Source organism: Mustelus asterias, chromosome 31 (assembly GCF_964213995.1).
Source record: "Mustelus asterias chromosome 31, sMusAst1.hap1.1, whole genome shotgun sequence".
Taxonomy (NCBI): Eukaryota; Metazoa; Chordata; class Chondrichthyes; order Carcharhiniformes; family Triakidae; genus Mustelus; species Mustelus asterias.
In genome coordinates, this window is record NC_135831.1 from 9642519 (window position 1) to 9663415 (window position 20897).

The following is a 20897-nucleotide window of genomic DNA, read 5'->3' on the forward strand; positions in this document are numbered from 1 at the left end:
TGCTAAATTGCCCCTTAGTACCCAAAGATGTGAAGGCCAGGTGGATTGGCCATGCTAAATTGTCCCTTAATTTTCAAAGATGTGGAGGGTAGGCGGATTGGCCATGGTACATTGTCCCCTAGTGTCCAAAGATGTGCAGGTTAGTTGGCTTAGCCATGCTACATGGCCACGTTAAATTGCCCCTGAGTGTCCAGCGATGTGCAGGTTAGTTGGATTGGCCATGCTAAATTGCCACTTATTGTCCAAAGATCTTAAGGTTAGGTGGATTCTCTTAGTGTCCAAAGATCGTAAGATTAGGTGGATTCACCATGCTAAATTGTCTCCTAGTGTCCAAAGATGTGCAGGTTTGGGGATCAGTGGGATAAATCGATGAGGTTATTGGGATAGGACTTGGGTGGGATGGTCTGTCGGAGAGTCACTGCATACTTGAGGGGCTGAATGGCCTCCTTCTGTACAGTAGTGATCCTATGGTTCTAGGGATTCTGTGATATGATGAATTCCCATTTCATGGAGTGTGCATCATCAAGATTGGAATCACTCCCCTGAGGGATTTTGAAATCCATTTCGAACTCATAAAAAAATGATCCCGCATCAAAAGATCAGGAGGAGAATTTCCACCCCCCGCCTCCACAACCCCCTCCCCAGGAATGGTAGTGAGCGAGGGGCGGACCATGGAAAGTTCCATTGACCTTGGGTGGTATTTTCTGGTTTTGGGGCGAGCGTGGCTGGACAATCCCACTGCCGGCCTCGGACGTGGAATGCAAATGTGAACGCATTACTGTCCAATACAAATCAGATGGTGGAAATATTTCAGACCGCAGTCAACAAGGGAATGTGGAAACAACACATTGAGTTGTGAAACAACACATTGAGTTGTGAAACAACACATTGAGGATGCATTAAACGGAAACATTCTTGGATATTCAGTGAGTCAGAATGTTGGAGTGATCAATTAAAGTATCTCAGGACTGTATGTGACATCGGTGCAATTATTAAAGAATGGAATTCTGGAATCCAATTCATGGGGGATTTGTTATTTGCAATTGCGAAATAGTTTAGAACAATGGCTAAAGAGTTTGGAACTCATAATCAGTGGATATTTCATCCCATCCCTCAACTCATCTCTGAATTTGCTCTGTGTCCCTGCATAAATGAATGGGTTAATGCAGGAGCTCAGGAGCTGCAGCATGAATCCGCTTTCCTCCAGGACAAAATTGGACTCGCCGTAGTTGGAGCCCGAGAAATAGCTCAGCTTTGCGATCCGCACATAGAGAAAAGTTAAGAGGAACAGCAGCCACAGAAGGATGAGACTGCCCGAGATGCAGATGAGCAAGATGATGGATCGTCTCCGGTTCTCCATCTCGGGGTCACTTCGATACTCGGCGTTGCCACGGAGCTGGAGCCTTCTGCGGGTGCGGATGGCCATTAGAATGTGTCTGACTGTCAGAAGGTTGAAGAGCAGGATCAGTACAAATGCCAGACACGGGGTTGAGATTCTGTGAATCCAGTGAAATGCAGCCCAGGCAGGGGAGGTATAAAATGCTGACCTGATTTTGCAAAACCATGGAATGTTCTTAACCAAATACAAAGGTTCATATATGAAATACCAGAATGCATTTTTGATGCAGCTCACAGCACAAACACTTCCTATCACCAAGGCTGCCGTTTTCACGGTGCAATATTTCGTTTTTAGATTCTGGGAACAAATGGCTATAAACCGGTCAAAGGTGAAGACAACAGTTACCCAGACCGAGCAGTCTCTGATCCCATAAATTAAGACAAAGCTGAAACTACACACCGGGGTGATGAATAGGAAACTGGACGGGAAATAAATTCCAAATATCCGGTTCAATATCACAGCCGTGATAATGACCAAGAGATCAGTCACCGCCATGGACACAAGGTAGTACGTGATGCATCTGGAGAGGCCACACTTCCCTCGAGACAGGATCACAATCACCGCTAAGTTAGCTGAAAGAGGGAATGAGAGAGGCCGTTTGTTTGCATTAGAGAGACAGAGTTAGAACTGAACAATTAAGCCGACCTTTCTCTACACCCTAGCTTGAACTGTAACACTACACTCTGTACCCTCTCCTTTCATTCTCCCCATGTACCCGATGTACGGTATGCTTTGTCTGTATAGCACGCAAGAAACAATACTTTTCACTGTATCACAATACATATGACAATAATAATTCAAATCCTTCTCCCCATTGTACTCTATGAACGGTATGTTTTGTCTGCATAGCGTGCAAGAAACAATACTTCTCACTGTTTCCCAATGCATGTGGCAATAATAAATCAAATCAAATCACGATATGGGGAGTTGATGGCCTCGTGGTATTCTTGCTTGACTATTAATCCAGAAACTCAAATAATGTTCCTGGGGACCCGGGTTCAAATCCCACCACAGCAGATGGTGGAATCTGAATTCAACAAAAAATACCAAATGATGACCATGAAACCATTGTCGATTGTCAAAAAACTCATCTTTAGGGAAGGAGGTCTGCCGTCCTTACCTGGTCTGGTCTACATGTGACTCCACACCCACAGCAATGTGGTTGATTCTTAAAAATGCCCTCGGTGGTGAGCAATAAATGCGGGCCCAGCCAGTGGCACACATGTCCCATAAATGAATTCATAAAAAGGTATTAATCCAGAAACTCAGCTAATATTCTGAGGACCTGGATTCGAATCCCACCAGAGCAACTGGTGGAATTTGAATTCAATTTAAAGAAACTGGAATTAAGAATCTACTGATGACCATAAAACCATTGTCGATTATTAGATCAATCCATCTGGTTCACTCATGTCCCTTAGGGAACGGAATCTGCCATCCTTACCCAGTCTGGCCTACATGTGATTCCAGAACCACAGCAATGTGGTTGACACTCAACTGCACTCTGAAATGGCCGAGAGAGACACTCAGTTCAAGGGCAACTAGGGATGGGCAATGATTGCTGGCCAGCCAGCAGCGCTCATGTCCCACGAATGAATAAAGAAAGATGTATTGCCCAAACTCACAACAAAACCTTTCATTGTGGACTTTACAGACTTGGATCTGATATTGAATTTTCCACTTTGAACATCCGTTTCATTGTTTCAAATAGGACCGACCAAATATATAATCACAAAATAAAATACAGTCATAGAGATATACAGCACAGAAACAGCCCAACTCGTCCAGACAGACCAGGTTTCCTAAACTGAACTAGTCCCATTTGCCTGTGTTTGGCCGATATCCCTCGAAACCTTTCAATATCCGTGTACCTGTCCAAACATATTTTCAATGTTGTAATTGTACCCGCCTCTACCATCGCCTCTGGCAGATCATTTCACACACACACAAACCTCTGTGAGACAAAGTTGCCCCTCGGGTCCCTTTCCCCTCTCATCCTAAACCTGCGCCCTCGAGTTTTGGACTCCCCCTACCCTGGGGGAAAGACCTCGGCTATTCACCTGATCTACGCCACTCAGGATTTTCATGAAAGCTTCGAAATAAGAATCAGGGTAAATGTACAAATATTGTTTGTTGAATTTCCACTGTGCCCGTTGACGGAGGAATCGTGGTAATTCTCAACTATTCTGACTGTAGTTGCCTCTTCAATGTCCTCCTGAGCTCGATTGCTTGACTGGTTGCATTCGGAGGAATGCTGCAACTGCAGAAATCCATCACTCCCCCCCGGTCAGGGTAAGTTATCATTGTTCTTACCTTGGACATTCAGCTTCCTACCCCAGAGATTCGAGCCAGCAGCAGTCACCATTGAATCACATAATACTGACAGTGCAAAAGGAGCCCATGCGACCCATCAAAACTGCACTGATAATAGTCCCACCTATCCCCAAAACCCCACGTATTTCCCCTGCTAATCCCATTAAGGTGCAATATAGCCTGGCCATTCAATCCAACTAACCTGCACATCTCTGGACACGAAGAGGCAATTTGGCATGGCCAATCCACCTAACCTGCACACCTTGGACACTAAGGGGCTATTTCGGTTGCCTAATCCACCTAACCTGCACATATTTGGACCCTAAGGGGCAATTTAGCATGGCCAATCCACCTAACCTGCACATCTTTGGAATGTGGGAGCAAACCGGAGCACCCAGAGATAACCCACGCAGACACGGGGAGAAGGAGCAAATTCTGCACAGTGACCCAAGGCCGGGAATCGATCCCGGTTCCCTAGCACTGTGAGCAGCAGTGCTACCTACCATACTGCCTCACTCAGCAAGGAAAAGAGATTAGAGATAAAATAATTCCAGGGTCCTGCCAGCCACAGAGATGAGGAATAACAGCCAGCACCAGGGTGGAATCTTCAGCATGTCGGGGAATAAGTGAAGGCTGAAATAAGGATTAGGGTTCGAGATTGAGAGTATTTTAGGTAAATACAGTTGCAATATTAAAAATAACTACTTGTATTCTATTTTGGGGATTGTTTATCAATTTGCAAACATGCCAATGCCCAATATTGTCGTTTTAATCAAGTCAGCCATTGCATTCGGTGTGGGATATTTCTGGGCGATATATTATTGATTAGTTAAATGGTGGGACATTATATCATACTGAAGGGTGACTGAAGTATTAGTAATTCAATGACATATTTTCATAAAGAATGCAAACCTGGTGACTATTAAATTAACATCTTAGTGACAATAGCGGGAGGCAATGGCCTTGTGGTATTATCGCTGGACCATTAACCCAGAAACTCAGCTAATTTTCTGGGGACCTGGTTTTGAATCCCGCCGCGGCATGGCTTTCCTCCAGGTGCTCCAGTTTCCTCCCAAACTCCAAAGATGTGTCGGTTTGGTGGATTGGCCATGCTAAATTAACCCTTAGCGTCCAAAGATGGGCAGGTTAGGTGGATTGGCCATGCTGAATTGTCCCTTCGTGTCCAAAGATCTGCAGGTTAGGTGGATTGGCCATGCTAAATTGTCCCTTCGTGTCCAAAGATCTGCAGGTTAGGTGGATTGGCCATGCTGAATTGTCCCTTCGTGTCCAAAGATCTGCAGGTTAGGTGGATTGGCCATGCTAAATTGTCCCTTCGTGTCCAAAGATCTGCAGGTTAGGTGGATTGGCCATGCTAAATTACCCCTTAGTGTCCAAAGATGTGCAGGTTATGTGGATTGGCCATGCTAAATGTCCTCTTAGTGTCCAAAGGTCAGCAGGTTAGGTGGATTGGACGTGCTAAATTGTCCCTACGTGTCCAAAGATGTGCAGGTTAGGTGGCTCGGCCAATGTAAACTTCCCCTTAGTGTTGGTGGACTAGCAGGAGAAACACGTGGCTTTAAAAACGCATCTACAAATATCAAGAGGACAACATTCTACAATGATACAGTCGAACCTGATATCGATAGGTTATGGTTTTCATCACATATCTGCTTTTCAGTCGACAGCAACGGGGATGAAGTGAGAATAGCTGACAGCTTCAAGCTTCTAGGTGTTCAGATCACCAACAACCTATCCTGGTCCCTCCACACCAACGCTATCGTTAAGAAAGGAAGCGAAGGAAATTCGGCATGTCCGCTAAGAGTCTCACCAACTTTTACAGACGCAACATAGACAGGATTCTTTCTGGTTCTGCTCTGTCCAAGAATGCAAAAAACGACAAGGGTCCTGAACAAAGCCCAGTCCATCACTCAAACTAGCCTCCCATCCATTGACTCCATCTATACTTCCCACTGCCTTGGAAAAGCAGCCAGCATAATCAAGGACCCCACGCATCCCGGACATACTCTATTCCATCTTCTTCCATCAGGAAAACTATACAAACTGACTCAAGAACAGTTTCTTCCCTGCTGCCATCAGCCTTTTGAATGGTCCTTCCTCGTATTAAGTTGACGATTATCTGCACCCTAGCTGTGACTGTAACTGTACATTTTTCAATCTCTCCTTTCCTTCTCCCCTATGTACTCTGTGAACAGTATGTTTTGTCTGTAGAACGCGCAAGAAACAATACTTTTCACTGCATCCCAATATATGTGACAATAATACATCAAATCTAATGAAATCTAAGTTTACTCAGAAGACGAAGGAAATTCAGTATGCCTCCGACAACTCTCACTAACCTTTGCTCCCATTCATTGACTCTGTCTGCAGTTCCCACTTCCTCGGTAAATACAGCCAGCATAATCAAGGACCCCACGCACAGTGGACATACTTTCTTCCACCCTCTTCCACCAGGAAAATGATGCAAAATTCTGGGCTCACGTACGAACCAACTCAAGAACAGCTTCTTCCCTGCTGCCATCAGATTTTTATTGGACGTAACTTATATTAAGTTGATTTTTCTCGACACCCTTGCTCTGAACGTAACACTACATTCTGCACGCTCTCCTTTCCATCACCCCCCCGGACTCTATGAATGCTCTGCATAGCATGCAGGAAACAATACTTTTCACTGTATCCCAATACATGTGACAATAATGAATCAAATCAAATCAAATCCATCTCCCCTATGTACTCTATGAATGGAATGGTTTGTCTGTGTAGCACGCAAGAAAAAATACTTTTCACTGTATCCCAATCCATGTGACAATAATAAATCAAATCAATTGCTTCACCCCTATGTACTCTATGAACGGTATGCTTTGTCTGTATCGCGCGTACAAAATAATACTTTTCACTGGAACTCAATACATGTGACAATAATAAGTCAAATCGAATCAAAGTTGTGCTGAAAGGCAAATGTTAAACAGTTAAAAGTGAGCAATGATATCAGCTGAGTTGTGAGGTTAAACAAAGAGATCCATCACCAGTGAAGTCCTGTACCTGGAACGCTGACAGCAGCAAGGATGGGATAATAAATGGCAAACACAAGCCCCCTTGGTATTCCGTGCATGTTTGTAAGACATTCCGCACGGCATTGCATGCTCGATATATTTATATGCTGTTTCGTCCCTCCAGGGTGACAATTAAGTGTTTTGGTCTGTTTTATATTAGTTCGAGTCATTGAAACAACCGAATTAATCCAGGGCTTGTGTTTTCATTTTTCTGAAATGTGCCGATGACTTCATTTGTCTCGAAGTGGAAGGTCCGTGGGGCCGCACTGAATGTTAAGTTGTGATTGCACCTTGCACATGAAGAGGATTAATTTATATATAATGAACAGGGGGAGGTGATGGCCAAGTGGTATTTTTGTTCGGACCACTGCCGCATTGTGCCAGGGACAAGGGTTCGATTCTGGCTTTGGGCCTGTGTGGAGTTTGCATGTTCTCCCCGTGTCTCTGCGGGTTTCCTCTGGGTGCTCCGGCTTCCTCCCATGCTCCAAAGATGTGCAGATTAGGTGGATTGGCCATGCTCAATAGCCCCTTAGTGACTAAAGATGTGCATGTTCGGTGGATTGGCCATGCTAAACTGCCCCTTAGTGCCCAAAGATGTGTAGGTTAGGTGGATTGGCCATGCTAAATTGACCCTTAGTGTACAAATGTGCAGGTTAGGTGGATTGGTCATGAAAAGTTCCCCCTTAATGTCCAAAGGTGTGTAGGTTAGGTGATTGACCATGCTAAATTGCCCCTTGGTGTCCAAAGATATGCAGTTTGGCTTGCTATATTTTTCCTTAGGGTCAGGAGATTAGCAGGGCTAGCACATGGGCTTGTGGAGGTAGGGCCTCGTGGAATTATTGTTGTTGGTGGAGGATGGACGGGCTGAATGACCTCCTTCTGTGCTGTAGGGATTCGATATTAAGCTGATCTTTCTCTACACCTTAGCTATGACTGGAACAGTGTCTTCTGCACCCTCTCCTTTCCTTCTCCCCTATCTCCTCTATGAACAGTATCCTTTGCCTGTATAGCGCACAGGAAACAATACTTTTTTCTATATCCCAGTACATGTGACAATAATAAATCAAATCAAATCAAATCCTTTCAGAAGCTTACATATTTCAATGGAATTGTCCTTGTCACTTTTTTAATTCGAGAGCAGCTGAGTCCCCATTTATTCACCCTCTGATCAAGGGAGAAGTTTCACTTCACTGCAGCGAATTTCACGATATTTGACTGTACACCTCCAATGAAGGACGTATTTCCGAAGGCATGAAGACTAATACTGAGTACGATGTTTCGGGTGTAATTTCACCAAAGCTCCATATCAAACTGGAAATGTCATTCTCCTTTCTTACCTGGAGGATTGCAAACAAGTCCCATTTACCGTCAAAATTTAAAAGATTGACGCTTGTTTTTTGCCGAACCCTGGTCGAGAATGATTCTTAGGGGGTGATTTGACCACTTTTCTCCGAAGTGCTGAGCGCAATTGAAACTCGGAGAGTTTCAGATCCTTCTATTGGGAGTGTTTTCTGGTCCCCCACTCTGCCTGAAAAATTCTGAGCAAGTTTGTTGCATGGTGCAGAAGCCAGTGGGTGGGGCTTATCATGCCTTATTCTGGGGTAGGTGGGACCTGTACAAACGGGATGGTCTTCACCTGGACCAGAGGGGTACCAATATTCTGGGGGGGGAAATTTGCGAATGCTCTTCGGGAGGGATTAAACTAATTTGGCAGGGGAATGAGAACCTGAATTGTCGCTCCAGTGTACAGGAGGATGTGAGTGTTGAGGTCATGAATAAAGTTTCAAGGTCACAGGAGTGTACCGGCAGGCAGGAAGGTGTTTTGAAGTGTGTCTACGTCAACGCCAGAAGCATCCAGAATAAGGTGGGCGAATTTGCAGCATGGGTTGGTACCTGGGACTTCGATGTTGTGGCCATTTCGGAGACATGGATAGAGCAGGGACAGGAATGGTTGTTGCAGGTTCCGGGGTTTAGATGTTTCAGTAAAATCAGGGAAGGTGGTAAAAGAGGGGGAGGTGTGGCATTGTTAGTCATGGGCAGTATTACGATGGCACAAAGGACGTTTGATGAGGACTCGTCTCCTGAAGTAGTATGGGCTGAGGTGAGAAACAGGAAAGGAGAGGTCACCCTGTTGGGAGTTTTCTATAGGTCTCCGAAAAGTTCCAGAGACGTAGAGGAAAGGATTGCAAAGATGATTCCGGATAGGAGCGAACGTAACAGGGTAGTTGTTGTGGGGGACTTTAACTTTACAAATATTGACTGGAAACGCTATAGTTCGAGTACTTTAGATGGGTCAGCTTTTGTTCAATGTGTGCAGGAGGGTTTCCTGACACAGTATGTAGATAGGCGAACAAGAGGCGAGGCCACATTGGATTTGGTACTGGGTTATGCTGCAACTGTACAGGACGTTGTTGAGACCACATTTGGCATATTGTATGCAGTTCTGGTCACCTCACTATACGAAGGATGTGGAAGTATTGGAGAGAGTGCAGAGGAGATTTACTGGTATGCTGCCTGGTTTGGAGGGTTGGTCTTATGAGGAAAGGTTGAGGGAGCGAGGGCTTTTCTCTTTGGAGCAGAGGAGGATGAGAGGCGACTGAATAGAGGTTTATAAGGTGATGAGGGGGATAGATAGAGTGGACGTTCAGAGACTATTTCCTTGGGTGAATGTAGCTGTTACTAGGGGGCATAACTTTAAGGTTCATGGTGGGAGATATAGGAGGGATGTCCGAGGTAGGTTCTTTACTCAGAGAGTGGTGGGGGTGTGGAATGGACTGCCTGCTGTTAGAGTGGAGTCGGACACTTTAGGAACTTTCAAGCGGTTCTTGGATAGGCACATGGAGCACATCAGAATGATAGGGAGTTGGATAGCTTGATCTTGGTTTCGGACAAAGCTCGGCACAACATCGAGGGCTGAAGGGCCTGTATTGTGCTGTACTGTTCTATGTTCTATGTTCTAACAAGGCCAGGAGTTAGATTTGGAGGGAGATGAGCACTTTGGTGATCGTGACCACAATTTGGTTCCGTTTACTTTAGCGATGGAAAGGGATAGGTATATACCGCAGGGCAAGTGTTATAGCTGGGGGAAAGGAAATTATGATGCGATTAGGCGAGATTTAGGATGCATCGGATGGGGAAGAAATCTGCAGGGGATGGGCACAATTGAAATGTGGAGCTTGTTCAAGGAACAGCCACTGCGTGTCCTTGATAGGTATGTACCTGACAGGCAGGGAGGAAGTGGTCGAGCGAGGGAACCGTGGTTTACTAAAGAAGTTGATTCTCTTGTCAAGAGGAAGAAGGAGACCTCTGTAAAGATGAGACATGGAGGCTCTGTTAGGGCGCTTGAGAGTTACAAGTTAGCCACGAAGGACCTGAAGAGAGTGCTAAGAAGGGCCAGGAGGGGACATGAGAAATCTTTGGCAGGTAGGATCAAGGAAAACCCCAAAGCTTTCTACGGGTATGTCAGGAATAAAAGAATGACTAGGATAAGATTTGGGCCAGTCAAGGACAGCAGTTGAAAGTTGTGCATGGAGTCAGAATAGAAAGGAGAGGCGCTAAATGAATATATTTCGTCAGTATTCACACAGGAAAAAGACAATGTTGTCGAAGAGAATACTGAGATACAGGCTATTAGATGAGACGGGATTGAGGTTCATCAGGAGGAGGTGTTAGCAATTCTGAAAAGTGTGAAAATAGATAAGTCCCCTGGGCCGGATGGGATTTATCCTCAGATTCTCTGGGAAACTAGGGAGGAGATCGCAGAGCCTTTGACTTTGATCTTTATGTCGTCATTATCTACAGGAATAGTGCCAGAAGACTGGAGGATAGCAAACGTTGTCCCTTTGTTCAAGAAGGGGAGTAGAGACAACCCTGGTAATTATAGACCGGTGAGCCTTACTTCTGTTGTTGGCAAAGTTTTGGAAAGGATTGTAAGAGATCGGATTTATAATAATCTAGAAAGGAACAATTTGATTAGAGATAGTCGATACGGTTTTGTGAAAGGTAGGTCGTGCCTCACAAACCTATTGAGTTCTTTGAGAAGGTGACAAAAGAGGTGCATGAGGGTAAATCAGTTGATGTGGTGTATATGGATTTCAGTAAAGCGTTTGATAAGGTACCCCATGGTAGTCTATTGCAGAAATTACGGAGGCATGGGATTGAGAGTGATTTTGCGGTTTGGATCAGAAATTGGCTAGCTGTAAGAAGACAGAGGGTGGTGGTTGATGGGAAATGTTCATCCTGGAGTTCAGTTACTCGTGGTGTACCGCAAGGATCTGTTTTGGGGCCACTGCTGTTTGTCATTGTTATAAATGACCTGGATGAGGGCGTAGAATGCTGGGTTAGTAAATTTGCGGATGACACTAAAGTCCGTGGAGTTGTTGACAGTGCAGAAGGATGTTGCAGGTGACAGAGGGACATAGATAAGCTGCAGAGCTGGGCTGAGAGGTGGCAAATGGAGTTTAATGCGGAAAAGTGTGAAGTGATTCACTTTGGAAGGAGTAACAATAATGCAGAGTACTGGGCTAATGGTAAGACACTTGGTAGTGTGGATGAGCAGAGAGATCTCGGTGTCTACTTGCATAGATCCCTGAAAGTTGGCACCCAGGTTGATAGGGTTGTTAAGAAGGCGTACAGTGTGTTAGCTTTTATTGGTAGAGGGATTGAGTTTCGGAGCCATGATGTCATGTTGCAGCTGTACAAAACTCTGGGGCGGCCGCACTTGGAGTATTGTTTTCAGTTCTGTTCGCTGCATTATAGGAAGGATGTGGAAGCATTGGAAAGGGTGCAGAGGAGATTCACCAGGATGGTGCCTGGTACGGTGGGAAGGTCTTGTGAGGAAAGGTTGAGTGATTTGAGGCTGTTTTCGTTAGAGAGAAGAAGGTTAAGAGGTGACTTAATAGAGGCAAACAAGATGATCAGAGTATTAGATAGGGTGGACAGTGAGAGCCTTTTTCCTCGGATGGTGATGGCAGGCCCGAGGGGACATAGCTTTAAATTGAGGGGTGATAGATATAGGACAGATGTCAGAGGTAGGTTCTTTACTCAGAGAGTCGTTAGGGCGTGCAATGCTCTGCCTGCAACAGTAGTGGACTCGTCAACATTGAGGGCATTTAAAGGGTCATTGGATAAACATATGGATGATTTTGGAATAGTATAGTTTAGATGGGCTTTAGATTGGTTTCACAGTTCGGCGCAACATTGAAGGCCGAAGGGCCTGTACTGCACTGTCATGTCCCATGTTCTATGTTCTATGCCCGAATGCCTGCAGAGGGAGCTAGGGTGCATGTAAATGTTCTTGAGGCTGCACATGCGCATTGGCAGTAGCAAGGGGGAAATGGTGGGGGGAGGGGGGGTGTACTGACAGAAAAGAGAGAGCTGTCGGGCTCCTGTTACTGCAGGCTACCTGAAGCAGCGACCCTCCCACCTGCAATTGTGGGAGCCCATGGCCCGAAACATAGACCCAGCTTACACCCGCTGGTGCCCAGGCCGATCCCAACCATCATGACCCAGCTGCCCTCTCCCCACTGAAAACTGCAGAGTGGCACCGGGTCGCCAATCCGCCCCCCCCGCCCCCTTTCCCTCCCTCTCCCCCACCCACCGATCACTGCAGAGTGACAGCGGGCCCCCTCTCCTTTCCTCCCAACACCGATCCCTGCAGAGTGGCAGCGGGCCCCCTTTCCTACCTTCCCCCCACTGATCTCGGCAGAGTGGCAGCTGGCCCCCTCTCCTACGCCCCCCCCCCCCCACCCCCCCTCCCCCACCACTGATCTCTGCACATTGGCAGCGGGCCCCCTCTGCCTTCCTCCCTCCCCCCACCAATCCCTGCAGAGTGGCAGCGGGACCCATTTCCTACCTTACGCTGCAGAGTGGCAGCGGGCACCCTCTCCCAACCTGCAACCCCCTCCCTCCCACCACTGATACCTGCAGAGTGGCAGTGTGCTACCTCCCCGCTCCCCCCCGCCCCCCCCCCCGCCACCGATCACTGCAGACTGGCAACGGGCCCACTCTCCCACACTCCCTCCCCCCACCGATCACTGCAGAGTGGCAGCGGGCGCCCTCTCCCTTCCTCCCTCCCCCTTATGTCTATACAGGCACAGGTATCTCAACTAATTACAACTTCATACGGCCCATCCCATTTTAATACAAACCCTGATTTGCCAGGTAGTGTTCGCACTGGGACGTCCCGTTGTTTGGACGTCAGGGAGCATTTCAAGCTTGCACTCTCCGTCTGTTATTTCCTGATTGTCTTTTACCAATTTGCACATCCCTTTCAGTTGGGTGCTTAGTTCCAAAACATATCTCCTGATTTTATCTTCCAGTGGACCTACATCGGTCCCACGTGTTATGATGCTTACTGGTAATTGCATCATCTGTCCTGTCATTAGGTCATAAGGGGTTAATCCGGTTTTTCGGTTTGTGGTAACCCTTAATCTCATTAGTATGGTGGGCAATACCTTTGTCCACAATAGCCAGTGCATTATTAATTTAACCACATACCCCACTTGCATAGAAAGCTCAGTGGAAATCAAATAACACTCTGCACCGCCTGCAGGTGGACATCCATTCATTAATCCTATCAAAATACCTCACTTTCCGCATTAAAATCAAAAGCCATACAGCTCCAATCTTTATATGATGTATTCTTACATTATACCTAACTGATCATTTGTTTGCCCACATTTGAAAGTGCGATGTTTTAGGAGAAGTGATCCTTCTGGAGACAGATTGTCTCATGAGGTAAACAACAGTGTTTCGTGGTCACAAGTGCCAATTGTTTTTGCTGCCAGACACACCTCTTTCAAAACATAGATAACCGAATGAGCTATCTGTTGTGTTCAGTCGAATGCTGCAAGATTTTTGAGTCTGGCTGCAAAGCCAGTCTCCAAATCTTTCTCTCGCTCTCTCTCTCAAGTAATCCGGTTTCACTTCCTGTCATGTGAATGTGAATTGTGCAAGTTATTACAAATTCTGGCGAAGAATGGCTAGATGTTTGGAATAAATAGCCTTTTCTCCTGCAGAATTATGTTTTTATCAATAAAATTGATGAAGGCTCTTCAGGATTTCATTTTCTCGGGTATATCAAAACTCTCTTAATTTAAACCGTTTCCAGTTTTAAACTGAGCTCCAGATCAGAATCCCTGCATTTTTAGAATAATAACAAGCACAATAAATATAACAATAACAATAGTTACTGATTAGAAATGTTTTGGTTTGACTCCCAGCTAGGTCCTAAAACCTTGAACAATATGCAATCCCAACGGCAGTCTATAATTTTAACCAGTTACAGAATACTACTTTATCAGAACTATCATCAATGTTAGATGATGTAATTTGTTGCATATTATCGGAACATCATACAAGCCTTGAATTTCATGTTATTTGAACGAACTGGCAACACAAGTTCCAACAATTCATGGTGTTCGATGGTTAGCAACTAATGCAGATTAAAAATACTCAAGGACAACATCTGTATCTGTATTAACAACTGAGGTTTTAACTGATACATCTCTGCTATAACTTGAAGTAATCAGAACAACGATTCATTTCACTGCTTTGATTTACTTTAAACTGACTCATAGACAGTATATTCACCTCATTCTTTTGTTCCTCCTTTTCTATTTTTTTCACAGAATTACTTATTTTTAAGTTCTCGACTATACTCGTATAATTTCAACTTCAAGACAAGGAAAGAGCACATTGTCCTTCCAAGGTCTAACTCCTTTCTCAACGTTATAACAGCGAAGCGAACAACAACAAAACATTCACGCAACCACTTTGTTAAACACACAGATACACATGGAAGCTTCCAACATTTATTCAGACTTAACATCTTAAACTGGGATGGACGTAACACCCTTGAGAATACAGAACGTTGATTAACAGTCGGTTTTATTCTGCTTTCTTCCAAACTGTAATTAATCTCAAAACGGAAGTAAATTCAAGAAATGTGATCACTTTAATCTCTCACAGTTTTAACTGTAATTTTAACACTTCAAATACGCAGGAATAATTATTTCCATTTATCTTTTCAGTTTCAGTTCTATCAAGAATACATTTTCAAATTTAACAAAAGCCTGATCCAAATAATCCATTCATTTTTTATCACTTTTAAATATCCCCACGAAATTAAGACATTTACACTTTCTTCCAGACTCTCCGGTTTCAGCTCAAAATGTGCATCATTAGGTATTTCTACCCTTGTAACCAACACAGGCAGATACAAGATCGAATCTATTGTGTGCTTAAATGGTTAACTCTCCTTCCGACTCTTCAGATGGAATGTAATGCTATTTTTCCCACATTCCCCAAACCTCTGTCCAATGCACTGTCGTAAAATTTCAACTGGGGAAAGTAATTCGGTAAAACTCTCTCAGAGCAAACAATTCACTTTGATCTGCGAGACCAATTTCCAGGCCATCAGGGTCTTGATCGCACACTTTCACCTCTCTCTCTCTCTTCCTTTGTCAAGATAGAGAGAACATAGAACATAGAACATAGAACATTACAGCGCAGAACAGGCCCTTCGGCCCACGATGTTGCACCGACCAGTTTAAAAAAAAAAACTGTGACCCTCCAACCTAAACCAATTTCTTTTCGTCCATGAACCTATCTACGGATCTCTTAAACGCCCCCAAACTAGGCGCATTTACTACTGATGCTGGCAGGGCATTCCAATCCCTCACCACCCTCTGGGTAAAGAACCTACCCCTGACATCGGTTCTATAACTACCCCCCCTCAATTTAAAGCCATGCCCCCTCGTGCTGGATTTCTCCATCAGAGGAAAAAGGCTATCACTATCCACCCTATCTAAACCTCTAATCATCTTATATGTTTCAATAAGATCCCCTCTTAGCCGCCGCCTTTCCAGCGAAAACAATCCCAAATCCCTCAGCCTCTCCTCATAGGATCTCCCCTCCATACCAGGCAACATCCTGGTAAACCTCCTCTGCACCCTCTCCAAAGCCTCCACATCCTTCCTGTAATGTGGGGACCAGAACTGCACACAGTACTCCAAGTGCGGCCGCACCAGAGTTGTGTACAGTTGCAACATAACGCTACGACTCCTAAATTCAATCCCCCTACCAATAAACGCCAAGACACCATATGCCTTCTTAACAACCTTATCTACTTGATTCCCAACTTTCAGGGATCTATGCACACATACACCTAGATCCCTCTGCTCCTCCACACTATTCAAAGTCCTCCCGTTAGCCCTATACTCAACACATCTGTTATTCCTACCAAAGTGAATTACCTCACACTTCTCCGCATTAAACTCCATCCGCCACCTCTCGGCCCAACTTTGCAACCTGTCTAAGTCTTCCTGCAAACTACGACACCCTTCCTCACTGTCTACCACACCACCGACTTTGGTGTCATCAGAGAGGGAGAAACTGACAGCCTGCTGGTGTTTAACCCTTTACTATCACGCTTCAAACTAACCAAGTGAGCCTGATTTGAGTCCCTTCTGTTTTTGCAGCGGCACCGGCGCTGCTGTCTGTCATATTTATCGGGGCAATGACGGCTACCTTAGATTTCTGGTGATTCTCAACACTGGGTCGATTCCACCACTCCTGTTCACCCGTATCGGTATTTTGGAACAACATTGGCAAGCCAGATACCTCTTGATCTTTACTTTGTGAGGCTTGCCGTACGAATCCTTTTCTCTCGGTTTCTTCTTTCCATTGCAGTCTTTCCTGTTCTGCTCTATCTCTTTTCTCTTTCTCATACCTCTCACAATCCTACTTTAACCTTACCCAAGTCTTAGGGTTTCCCTCATTATCAATTCCACGGATCCCTCTGCTGTGTGCATTCTTCCCCCTCTTAATTGTTTTGTTGTGGTAGGTCTGCTCCAATAATTGGGAGCATTCCCTAATACTCTCTGAATCTCCCCTCTGAATCTCTGTTTTGCACAAGCTGAAAGGTTTATAATTTGCTTTTGGCTGCGCAGTAGTTCCCGTCCGGGTTACCGTCGCTAAGTTGTATTCCAGCGCTTCCCACTCCTCTGGAGGAGCGGTTGGTTCCTGTTGTGTGGACTCATTAGGAGGGAGAGGAACAGTTTCCCCATCCCATTGTTTTTCTTCTTAGACTTGGTTTCGTTTCTCCAATTCTCTTATTCTGGATTCTAACTCTCTAATCTTTTCTTTATCTTCCTCAATATGTCCAGCCAACTGGTATATTAACAATACTCCTATCTTCTTTGTCTTGTTTCTCTTTTCTTTATCCACGTTTTCTGCTGCTCAAAGGTCTGGGACCTATCCCAGCCATCCTTTTTAATGCTTATTTCTTTGACATGTACACTTGAATGAGGGAACCTGCAGATTCCCTCATTACTTCATTATCTACCATTTCGCAGACTTCACAAGCCCCCTTTGGAGCCCGACAATCTCAGGCGAAGTGGCCTGTTTTATCACAAATCTAACAGGTACCTTTTGCTTGAGTGGCTAATTGGTGAACTAAGAGAACTCCAATTTTCTTAGTTCTGTCTTTCTTATCTTTTTCCAAACATTTTCGTTGTTGGTCTAATGGGTGGTCTAAATTTCACCCCCCTTCGTTGATCTGTTTAATGGATTTGTCCCTCTTAACCATATATTCATTTATCAGGGACCCCTGGCCACACCGTCCTTGTCCCACCATAACATCGATCAGGTTATACTCACCACCCTGGAGGCTTCTAATCTCCTTTCGTGCTCTACCCCTCCGAGGTTTCTCTTATCCGAGTTCGGTGATACCTGTCAGGGGTGATCAGATCGCTCCGTACCACCACTTACACAATATTTTTATTAAGCTGGCTTTCACATGAAGGCTTGTCCTTCAACTCCGGCGGTGACTCAGACTGTCTCTATCTATCACTGACGTCTGAGCATCACACCTCAGGCAACCCTGACACCCATTTCAAGTTCCTAACTTCAGCGTGGGGGATTTCCCCTCTTAACAGTCAGCTTAAGGCAGGGTGCCAGAGTCAATTGCCTCCTTGCCTGTATGTGCTCAGTTCAGACGTCTTTCATCAGTTCAGACACTCTCTCATCACAGATGTCTACCCAATGTATTTTGACCCACTTCATCAAGTTCAGAAATCCATTCCGGTGTCCTGGTCATGGCAATTCGACCGGACCCGTAAACAGATTCCCGGGTTTCGGCACCAATTGTTGTCGGTAAAAATACCTCGCAGTGTATTCGTCGGTCAAAATACAGTGGTTTATTTTCACAATTGTGGGAGACGTCCGGTGCCGAAGACGGCCTCAGAGTTCTCAGCAAATACAGGTTAAGAACATACATTTATACGCCCCCCTCCCTGTCACGTCCGCAGTGTCCCAGGCCTCTCAGGTTCTCAGGCTGTGGCTTGTCTTCCATTGTGTGAATCTTGCTGCCTTGGCGGTTTCCTCACGGTTGTCTCAAGGCCGCGAGTGTTGTTGCTCTCAGCGGACACCTGTGGGGCATCGCACTAACGAACAAGGTTACAGTCGGGAACAAACAAGTTCAGTGGCATACAACAATTTATATATGTTCGTAGGTGCTTGTATAATGTATATCGGTACAGGTTACGATGAATATATATGAATGTATCATTTTACAATCACAGAAGGCCTGTATGTAGGCTCTACTGTTACACAGCAGTACATATTCAAGAATACAAAATGGCTGGGTTAGCCACATCCTGAACAGATTATCCGTGGAAAACATACTCTTGTATACCACAGCTGCTACTCTTATCTGTTCTTGAATACATGAGCATTAAAACACCCTGACATAAACATGAGTTCTACAGTGTTTCTCACACAAACTCTAAATATCACTGAGTTCACGTTGACACTTTGAGTGTTCGAGTTCATTAACCCATTCTCATCTTCATACAGCAGTGCTCGGGCGAGACTGTAAGATCCCGCCCAAAGCCAATGGAGGTTTCCGCTGCCTGATCCTCACCTGTGCTGATTCCTGGGTGGGTGAAGTCATCGGGGTGGGCCTAGGGTCCAGGTCAACTACAGAAAACTCCTTGGAGTTTCTGGCCTGGGTCTTAACATTAGGGCAGCAAGGTGGCACCGTGGTTAGCACTGTTGCCTCACAGTGCCAGGGACCCGGGTTCAATTCCCAGCTTGGGTCACTGCCTGTGTGGAGTGTGCACTTTCACCCCCGTGTCTGCGTGGGTTTTCTCCAGGTGCTCCGCTTTCCTCCCACACTCCAAAATGTGCAGGTTAGGTGGATTGGCAATGCTGAATTGCCCCTTAGTGTCCAAAGATGTGAAGGCAAGGTGGAATGGCCATGCTAAATTGTCCCTTAATTTTCAAAGATGTGCAGGTTAGGCGGATTGGCCATGCTAAATTGTCCCCTCGTGTCCAAAGATGTGCTGGATAGTTGGCTTAGCCATGCTACATAGCCACGTTAAATTGCCCCTGAGTGTCCAACGATGTGCAGGTTAGTTGGATTGGCCATGCTAAATTTCCTCTTCGTGTCCAAAGATCTTAAGGTGAGGCGGATTCCCTTAGTGTCCAAAGATCTTAAGATTAGGTGGATTGACCATGCTAAATTGTCTCCTAGTGTCCAAGGACGTGCAGGTTAGGGGATCAGTGGCATAAATCAATGGGGTTATTGGGATAGGACCTGGATGGGATTGAATGTCGGAGAGTCAGTGCAGACTTGAGGGGCTGAATGGCCTCCATCTGTACTGTAGTGATTCTATGGTTCTAATGATTCTATGATATGATGAATTCCCATTTCATGGCGTGCGCATCATCAAGATTGGAATCACTCCCCTGAGGGATTTTGAAATCTCTTTCGAAAACATAAAAATTGATACCGCATCAAAAGATCAGGAGGAGAATTTTCACCCCCTCCTCTCCCCAACAACCTCCTCCCCAGGAATGGTAGTGAGCGAGGGGCGGACCATGGAAAGTTCCATTGACCTCGGGTGGTATTTTCTGGTTTTGGGGCGAGCGTGGCTGGACAATCCCACTGCCGGCCTCGGACGTGGAATGCAAATGTGAACACATTACTGTCCAATACAAATCAGATGGTGGAAATATTTCAGACCGCAGTGAACAAGGGAATGTGGAAACAACACATTGAGTTGTGAGAGGATGCATTAAACGCAAACATTCTGAGATATTCAGTGAGTCAGAATGTTGGAGTGATCAATTAAAGTATCTCAGGACTGTATGTGACATCGGTGCAATGAGTAAAGAATGGAATTTTGGAATCCAATTCATGGGGGATTGGTTATTTGCAATTGCGAAATAGTTCAGAACAATGGTTAAACAGTTTGGAACTCATAATCACTGGATATTTCACCCCATCCCTCAACTCATCTCTGAATTTGCTCTGCGTCCCTGCATAAATGAATGGGTTAATGCAGGAGCTCAGGAGCTGAAGCATGAATCCGCATTCCTCCAGGACAAAATTGGACTCGCTGTAGTTGGAGCCCGAGAAATAGCTCAGCTTTGCGATCCGCACATAGAGAAAAGTTAAGAGGAACAGCAGCCACAGAAGGATGAGGCTGCCCGAGATGCAGAAGAGCAAGATTATGGATCGTCTCCGGCTCTCTGTCTCGGGGTCACTCCGATACTCGGCGTTGCAACGGAGCTGGAGCCTTTTGCGGGTGCGGATGGCCATTAGAATGTGTCTGACCGTGAGAAGATTGAAGAGCAGGATCAGTACAAATGCCAGACACGGGGTTGAGATTCTGTGAATCCAGTCAAATGCAGCCCAGGCAGGGGAGGTATAAAATGCTGACCTGACTTTGCAAAACCATGGAATGTTCTTAACCAAATACAAAGGTTCATATATGAAATACCAGAATGTATTTTTGATGCAACTCACACCACAAACACTTCCTATCACGAAAGCTGCCGTTTTCACGGTGCAATATTTCATTTTCAGATTCTGGGAACAAATGGCTATAAACCGGTCAAAGGTGAAGACAACAGTTACCCAGACCGAGCAGTCTCTGATCCCATAAATTAAGACAAAGCTGAAACTACACACCGGGGTGATGAATAGGAAACTGGAGGGGAAATAAATTCCAAATATCCGGTTCAATATCACAGCCGTGATAATGACCAAGAGATCAGTCACCGCCATGGACACAAGGTAGCACGTGATGCATCTGGAGAGGCCA